Raw genomic sequence first — 8,260 nt, forward strand, 5'->3', positions numbered from 1 at the left:
CCCACGCTCTACCACCACCCCCCTGCTGCCTGAGAATACGCATAATGACCAAAGGTTACCTTGCTTTTAAGTTATGTTTTCAAACTACAAGAGCACCGCTGAGCATCTGCACACTGCAGTCCATGCATGTAGGAGGGCGGTGTGGTCACTGCAGGCAGCCTGGGAAGCAGTAGGTTCTCAGGCCCCGGCATGACCCTGGCCTGCACCCCACAGCTGAGACCCACCGTGTGGCTCATCAGGTGGGGAGAGCACCAGGCTGCCCCCTCTGACCAACCACGCTCAGGGGTGGCCAGAATAAGCAATGACCCCGACGTCTTGGGAGGCTTCAGAGCTCCCCCACGCTGGGGCTTTTGTGTCACCCCATCAGTGCCGGAAGGCCAGCAGCAGGAAACCGGTCTTCTGTTTGAACAACACTCTTCTCATGCCACGAACCCGGGGCCCTGGGGCCTGGGCTGGCCCATGTCAGAGGGGATCAGGCGTGCCTATGAGTAGCTGAGTGGTTTCTCAACATGGAGAGACAACGGAGACCACACTGGTCACCAGGCTGCAATGGGAATCCAGGCAGACGGGAACCTTGCGGCTGCCCTTGCAGTCAGGGGAGCCTCTCTCCCCTCCCCCGACTCTCTTTCGTCTTCCCTCCCAGCCCTGGAAGTCTGGAATTCCACAAGTCTGCAGGCTCTGGAAAGGGAGGGGGTGGGGGAGGAGACAGTGAGTTGCCATGGTGATGGCAGCCAATGAGAGATCCTGCACTACTAGGCGAGGGGAGCACTCTGTCTGCATCCCCCCCACCCCCACCCCCAACTGACTGATAGGAGGGTGTGGCTGGGACAGGGTGGGGGAATGGACAGGAGAGAACGTCATGACCTGAGGGCAGAGACCAAGGTGGGGGGCTAAGGGTAGTGAGGAGGGCTGCCCCATTTCTAGAATTCGCTAGCTACCATCTGAGTGCTAAGCTACGATGGGAGGTGGATATATATCAGTTGCCCCCACAATGTTTTGCTCCCATCACCACTGTTCAGAACTTTCCATCTTCCCAAACTAAAACTCTGTACCCATGAAACAACAGCACCCCTTTCCCTCTTCCCTGGTAATAGGTACAGTAATCGGCAAAGCTCACATCAGCCCTGCGAGAAAGGGCTTCCCCTGCCACCCCAGAGCCAGAAAGGAAAGGTAAATTGCAAACAGCCTGGCTGCTGAGTAGTGAGGCTCGATTTGAACTGACATGGGGGAGGGGAAATAGTAACGGGAAGAGGGCGGAGAGGTAGAGCCACAGCCACTGGACCCTCCTAAACGCAGTGGCTACGCATCAGTCAGAGGGACGTGGGCCCCCAATGCACACACCTGTGACTTCGCTCTGTTGACGCCACCTTTCACGGCGCAGGTTGCACTGTGGCAACGACACTGGGGTGGGGCAGGTGTGGTCATTCCCTGATGCCCATGTGCCGCCTGGCTGCCCCGCGGGCTCGCCATCATCGACCTCTTCCAAGGGTGAAACGTGACCAACGTGTGGGAACGGGGACTCCACATCCTCCTGTCAGTTTCCAAGTGTGGAAAGAAGCAGCAGCAAACAGTCAGTAGATGATTGACTATCCAGAAGGCAGGCATTGCCTTGACTCACAATAACTCACATGTACAGCCCCCAGGCCACAGGGGGCAGTGCCCAGCCCCTCAGGGACCTGCCCGTCACAGAGGTAGCTCTGCTGTAGGGCCAACTGCACACTCACCTTGGGGACCCTCAGGAAATACTGTCCTAGCCTCACACAGGCATTCAGAATATATCTGAACACTGCGTGTGTGTCAGCTTCATTCACACTCGTGTGGTTTATAGAAACTACCCAATGTAAATGGGCATTTATTTTCTGCTTTTATTTTAGGAGGAGACGGAAGCTTGGAGGATTTCCCCCCCCCCCATAGAATGTGTTGAACTGAACATTGTCAGGGATTGACTTAAAACAAAGAAAAACGTTTGCACTATGAAATTTTTTTTTAAACTGTGAACGCTGTTTCACTTGAAGAGCAGCTGCTGTGATTCTTGCACTCTTGTGACCTTAGTGGCTTAGATATTTTTTCAATCAACACAAACTCAGTCAGTTGGAATTTAGGCAATGGATTGCGGGAGCCATTTGTTTATGCTAATTATTTATAAACTGCATTGTAATGGCAGTTAATGATTAGAACAATACCATATAATGTTCATAAAAACAACATATATAAAGTGAGCTAAAACCTGTGAGTCACGTACATGCCTGCTGCAAAGTATGTGCTCAATAAATGTTAGCTATTGTTATGATTGTCACTAAAGACAAAAGCAGAATACCCATGAGTTTGCAAGGAACGGAAGCCCATTTCAAACTTGTTAACAAAACAAGATAATTTATATTAAAACTTGACAGTAACCCCCGCCCCCCCCGCCCCCATTAGAAAGTGGGCAAAGACATGAAGGGACACATCAATGAGGATATACAGATAACAAATAAACACATGGGGGGGGGCGGTTCACTTACTGGCAATTTAAAAAGGCAATTTATGGTGACAGTGAGCCATGGTTGGTGTGGCTTAGCTGGTTGCAGGTTAGATTCCTGGTCAGGGCACATACCCAGGATTTGGGTTCAATCTCCAGTTTGGTTGGGTGTTGTAGGACCGATCGACGTTTCTCTCTCACAATGATATTTCTCCCTTGTGGTTTCCCTCTCCCTTCCTCTCTCTCTCTGAAATCAATAAAAACATATCCTTGGGGGAGGGTTAAAAAGAAAAAGAATATTCTCAAAATGACAAAATTATAGAGATGGAAATAGATTAGAAGTTGCCACGGATTAGGAGTGGTGAAAGGAGGGGTGAATATATAGGGAAAACAGTAAGAAGATCTTTATGGCATACAGTGTACCAATGTCCATTTCCTGGTTTGATATTATACTAGCGTTATGGAAGTTCTAACCATGTGAGAAATAGTGCAGGGTAGATGGGACCCTTCTGCAACTTACTCTATACCTATAATTATTTCAAAATTAAAGGTGTTTCTATTTTTGGAGCTTGAGGAAGTGTCAGAGATAGTTCATGGAATATAAAGCAAAAATGCAACCCTTCCTCCTGAGAAGCAAGAACCAGGAAGGTACTCATGAATCAGCTACCCCACCAAACCCCAGCCTCTCTGCAAAGCTGCTTCCTTTCTCTCTGTTTGTAGATACCTTCCCTCTGTAGGCACCATCCCTGCTATAGGCACCATCCCTGCTGTAGACACCATCCTTGCGGTAGACACCATCCCTGCTGTAGACACCATCCCTGCTGTGGACACCATCCCTGCTGTAGGCACCATCCCTGTTGTAGACACCATCCCTGCTGTGGACACCATCCCTGCTGTAGGCACCATCCCTGCTGTAGACACCATCCCTGCTGTGGACACCATCCCTGCTGTGGACACCATCCCTGCTGTAGACACCATCCCTGCTGTAGACACCATCCCTGCTGTGGACACTATCCCTGCTGTAGACACCATCCCTGCTGTAGACACCATCCCTGCTGTAGACACCATCCCTGCTGTAGGCACCATCCCTACTGTGGACACCATCCCTGCTGTAGGCACCATCCCTGCTGTAGACACCATCCCTGCTGTAGACACCATCCCTGCTATAGGCACCATCCCTACTGTGGACACCATCCCTGCTGTAGACACCATCCTTGCTGTAGACACCATCCCTGCTGTAGACACCATCCCTGCTGTGGACACCATCCCTGCTGTAGACACCATCCCTACTGTGGACACCATCCCTGCTGTAGGCACCATCCCTGCTGTAGACACCATCCCTGCTGTAGACACCATCCCTGCTATAGGCACCATCCCTACTGTGGACACCATCCCTGCTGTAGGCACCATCCCTGTTGTAGGCAGCATCCCTGCTATAGGCACCATCCCTGCTGTGGACACCATCCCTGCTATAGGCACCATCCCTGCTGTGGACACCATCCCTGCTGTAGGCACCATCCCTGTTGTAGGCAGCATCCCTGCTATAGGCACCATCCCTGCTGTAGGCACCATCTCTGGTCCTCCAGGCACATGACTGCCTCACAACCATGAAAAACTCCTTGCTTACCTGGCAGCAGTGCTGAAATCCTTTGTAGTTTAGCCACACAGAGAAATCCATTCGTTCTCTCTTTGATTCAATTCAAAATTCTCAGGAAAATAAAATCAACCAGCCCTACTCCTCATCCCATGACAGTGGGGTCACACAGCACAGACGTGTCTGCCAACACAAACATCTTCGCCATCTCCCATGGAGGCCCTGACCCCAGGCCATGTCCCTTTCCCCTCCAAGTCAGTCTCCAGGTGGTCTAGTCTATGGGGGAGTGATAAAATCTGCCACCTGTGTCCCGCCGGACAAAGAACACGAGGAGAGAGAGTGGACAATAAGCTCCCAGAAGAACGAAGAAGGAAGGGCCCTGACAGAGCTCACGGCAGCTCACCGTGACTCCTGCCGGCCTCTGGGGGAGCCCTTGGTTAGCCAGTGCAGCCACTCCAGGATCTGCTCCTGGGGACATGGTCCTTGTGTGGGGTCCTCCTGGGCCTCCCCTGGGAGGAGATTGGAGATGAACTGGCTGTGGAGTTAGCAGCCTCTGAGCTTGGGCCTGTGCTCGCCTGAGGGACTGAGAAGCTCCTAATGTGGATCTGTGCCACTTTAAAAACGCTGTTCTCAAGGTTTGAAGTTTTCCTGGCAGCATAAAGCCTGTAAAACCTTCATTAGCAGTCCTTCGACTTAATTTAGGGAGATTCGATTTGCTGGAAGCCGTTTCTAGACAGTTCGGTAAGCTGGCCAGCCAGAGGCAGGCTGTGTCTACGGGACTTCCGTTTCTTAGGATGCCTGCTATATATTTTGCTTAATGGGTTTCACTTTAGGATGTAGAGGCCTCATTAGCCCAGTGGGGCATCCTCAGCCTGGTCCTCAAGCCTGCTGTGCAGGGGAGGCACCGCCGCCTCTGTCCAGCAAGAGGACGCAGCAGACGGACTTGGTGAAAGTGTTGAAGGATCAGGGTTCCCCAAAGCCCCTAGTGCAGCGGTTCTCAACCTGTGGTTGCGACCCCTCTGGGGGTTGAACAACCCTTTCACAGGGGTCGCCTAAGACCATCGGAAAACACATATGTAATTACATATTGTTTTTGTGATTAATCACTATGCTTTAATTATGTTCAATTTGTAACAATGAAATTGGGGGTCACCACAACATGAGGAACTGTATTAAAGGGTCGCAGCATTAGGAAGGTTGAGAACCACTGCCCTAGCATGTCTCAACGGACCTGGTTGCAATGGCCAGGGCCTGGCTGCTTCGTTGTTGGTGGCCACATTAGTGCTCAGCGTCGGTGGCTGCACAGTGCTAGGTGCGGCAGCTCAGGAAGTCCCACGGTGAATTTTGAGAATGAACTCGCAGTGTTCTTAGCTCCTATACTATCAGCATAATGAACGCCAGGGGCAGGGTTGCATAACTGACCTGTTTTCCGTTACCGGCTTTAAGTCAGGCAGCGTCGGACTGCTTCATGTCTCCCGTGCACCTTCCTGAAGTCCCAGGGAGGAGCTGGCACAGCCGGACATCCTCGAGGTGGCCTTTCAAGCCCCCTAAAGCCTCAGATTCAGGACAAAGTTGTCTAAGTTCCCAAAACAACAGACACTAACTTCACCAGTGGCTTCAGTCTGTGTCCCACAAACATTCCCCCGCTGCGGGAGAGGCGGGATCCTTGTTCCCAGGCCCTGAAATGAGCCAGTTATGTGATTAGGTGCGGCTTCATTTCCTGGTCCCAGGTTGCATCTTATTCAGTCTTTTTCCTGTAAACGAACAGGAAACGATTCCAAATTCCCTTAAGCAAAACCAGGAAGTTCATTCCAGTTTGCAGGGAGATCACATAGAACCCAACACAGAAGGACAGCTGGGTTGAACCTGGACCTGGAAACCAACAGACTCTGGGAACCCTCCCCCTCCCCACCCCACCCCCACTCACCCCTCACCCTGCCAGTCTTCTCTCTTCCTCTCTCCTTCTCCCTGTACATGGATGTGCCTCCCGCTGCTGACACCATGTGGTCACTCATGTCCTCATCTGCATCTGTCCACAAGGCCACATCTGCCCATCTCCCTGACAGAGACTCTACTCTCTGAGCACTGGCCATCCCGCCTTTCTTGGGGTGAAAAAGAGACAAACCAACCCTCCTTCAATCCCAATTTCAAATGTCCAAGCAAGAGAACCCATCTGGCCCAATTTCAGTCAGGCGTGCGTGTCTGATGGCAAGGATTTTGGCAGGGGGGTGGAGGTGGGGGTTGCACAGTGCAAATCCGCATGGAGTAGGGGATACTGTTCTCAGAGTGGGCATTGGGAAGCGCTGAGCAGACATCCCACACGGTACGCCATCAGGGTTAGTGACTAATAATAAAACAGCAACATTGTGCTCCTTGCCTTTGAACAAAAGGCAATTGCCAACAGCAGAACAACTGAATCAGGTTAGGAACAAAGAGAAAAGCTGGGAACAGGAAAAGGATTTGCCTTATGCATATCCTGGCCTCTAGCACTACAGCTGTCCCTTCCCCAGTGCAAAATTCCCAGGGGCTGAAACCCCTAGAAGGGGAACCCACAAAGGATGCTGTAAACACGGGAGGTCTGTCGGAAGGGCTGGGTGCTGGGAGATGAGGGGGCCGCCTGCCCCCTCAGCTAAGGTCACGGCTGGCCAGCCACTGAGTTCTGTGTGCTGCGTGCTGCTTTGTGTGTGGACGGTGCTGGAGCCAGGGAGCTGGGATCACCTCTGGGTCATCCTGGTACATTCCCTCCTTGACCCGCTCAGGAGCACAGACAGAACAGTGGAGAAAGAGCTGGTTTGCTCTCACCTGCAGCATTTAGGTTTAAAGGGACAGCAGAGACGGGGAGGACTGTAAAGGCAGCCTTAACAGAAGGGCAGCATAGGAAGAAACACATACAATCCTGCCACAGTGACGAAAGCCACGGTGACTTTCATTCACCACGTAGGTTAGGATCTGCCTCGTTCTGCTCCATGGCTTCGCAACCATTTTAGATCAACGAATGGGCCAAATTCAAGCCAAGGAATCTTGAAGATGAAATTAGCCCGCGAAAAATCAATTTGTATCCCAAGGTTAAAGGAAACTAGAAATACCCATAAGCATAACATCAATAACACTTTCAAATTCTAGCAAAATAAACAAGACATCAGAGGAAAATGGAAACATAAACTGAAGGAGGGGTGAGGAGGGAGGAGGCAGAGATTTTGAACCAATTGAAATATATAGTCAAGAAAATTATTTACAGTATGTTCACTTTCCAGAGAGAATGAATAGTGGTTTGCTTGTTAGAAGGAAACAACTCACACTTTAAATGGATTTTCTTTAAAAAAATTTTTTTAATTTATTGAGAGAGAGAGAGAGAGAGAGAGAGAGAGAGAGAGAGAGAGAGAGGTTTGTTGTTCCACTTATTTATGCAGTCACTGGTTGATTTTTGTATGTGCGCTGACCAGAGATCTAACCTGAAACCGTAGCATTTCAGAAGGATGCTCTAACCCATGATAGAGTGGCCAAGGTTAAATGGATTTTCTTATTTTCTAGGAAAATAAAAAACTGGTTTCTTCTTATCTAGAGAGATTTTTCCTGAGTAAGCCTGGGTTGTCCTGCATGATTCCATTTATACGAAGCTCTGGGGAAAGACAGATCACATCTGCAGTGATGCGAAGTGTGTCAGGGGCTGCCTGGGCTGGGTGTGTGAGGGCCACGGGGACCTCTGGGGTGGCGGAAATGTTCTCTACCTTGGTTGTGGCAGTGGTGGCATGGGCCTATATATCTGCAAAACTCATTGAACTTAACATGAGTTTATTGTTGGTAAATTGTATCTCAATAAAGTTAATTAAAAAACAACAACTACTGTGTGGGAATGGCAGAAAAAATTATCAAAGAACAGCATCTTCCCCCCAAGCTGGGGCATTGCCCTCCTGGAATAAAAAAAAAAAAGCATTTCTCTCTCTGTAAGGAAAGCGGGTAGAGAGAAGTTCAAGAAACTCTGGAAAGGCAAGGCTTAGCTTGATTCAGATGAGGGAACAGGGTTTCCCTAGGAGGGCAGGGGTGGGAAGAGCCTGTCAGGCCGAGATCAGCTGTGTAAGGCTCTGAGCTTACTGAGTGGTGTATTCAGTGAACTATATAATAGTAAAATCTTCATGAAGTTAAACAAGCAAGATCTGAGAGAGGCAACAAATTGTTCCTGGATGAAAATCCTGGCAAAGCCCGTG

Source organism: Myotis nattereri, assembly GCF_964212035.1.
Source record: "Myotis nattereri genome assembly, chromosome: 5".
Taxonomy (NCBI): domain Eukaryota; kingdom Metazoa; phylum Chordata; class Mammalia; order Chiroptera; family Vespertilionidae; genus Myotis; species Myotis nattereri.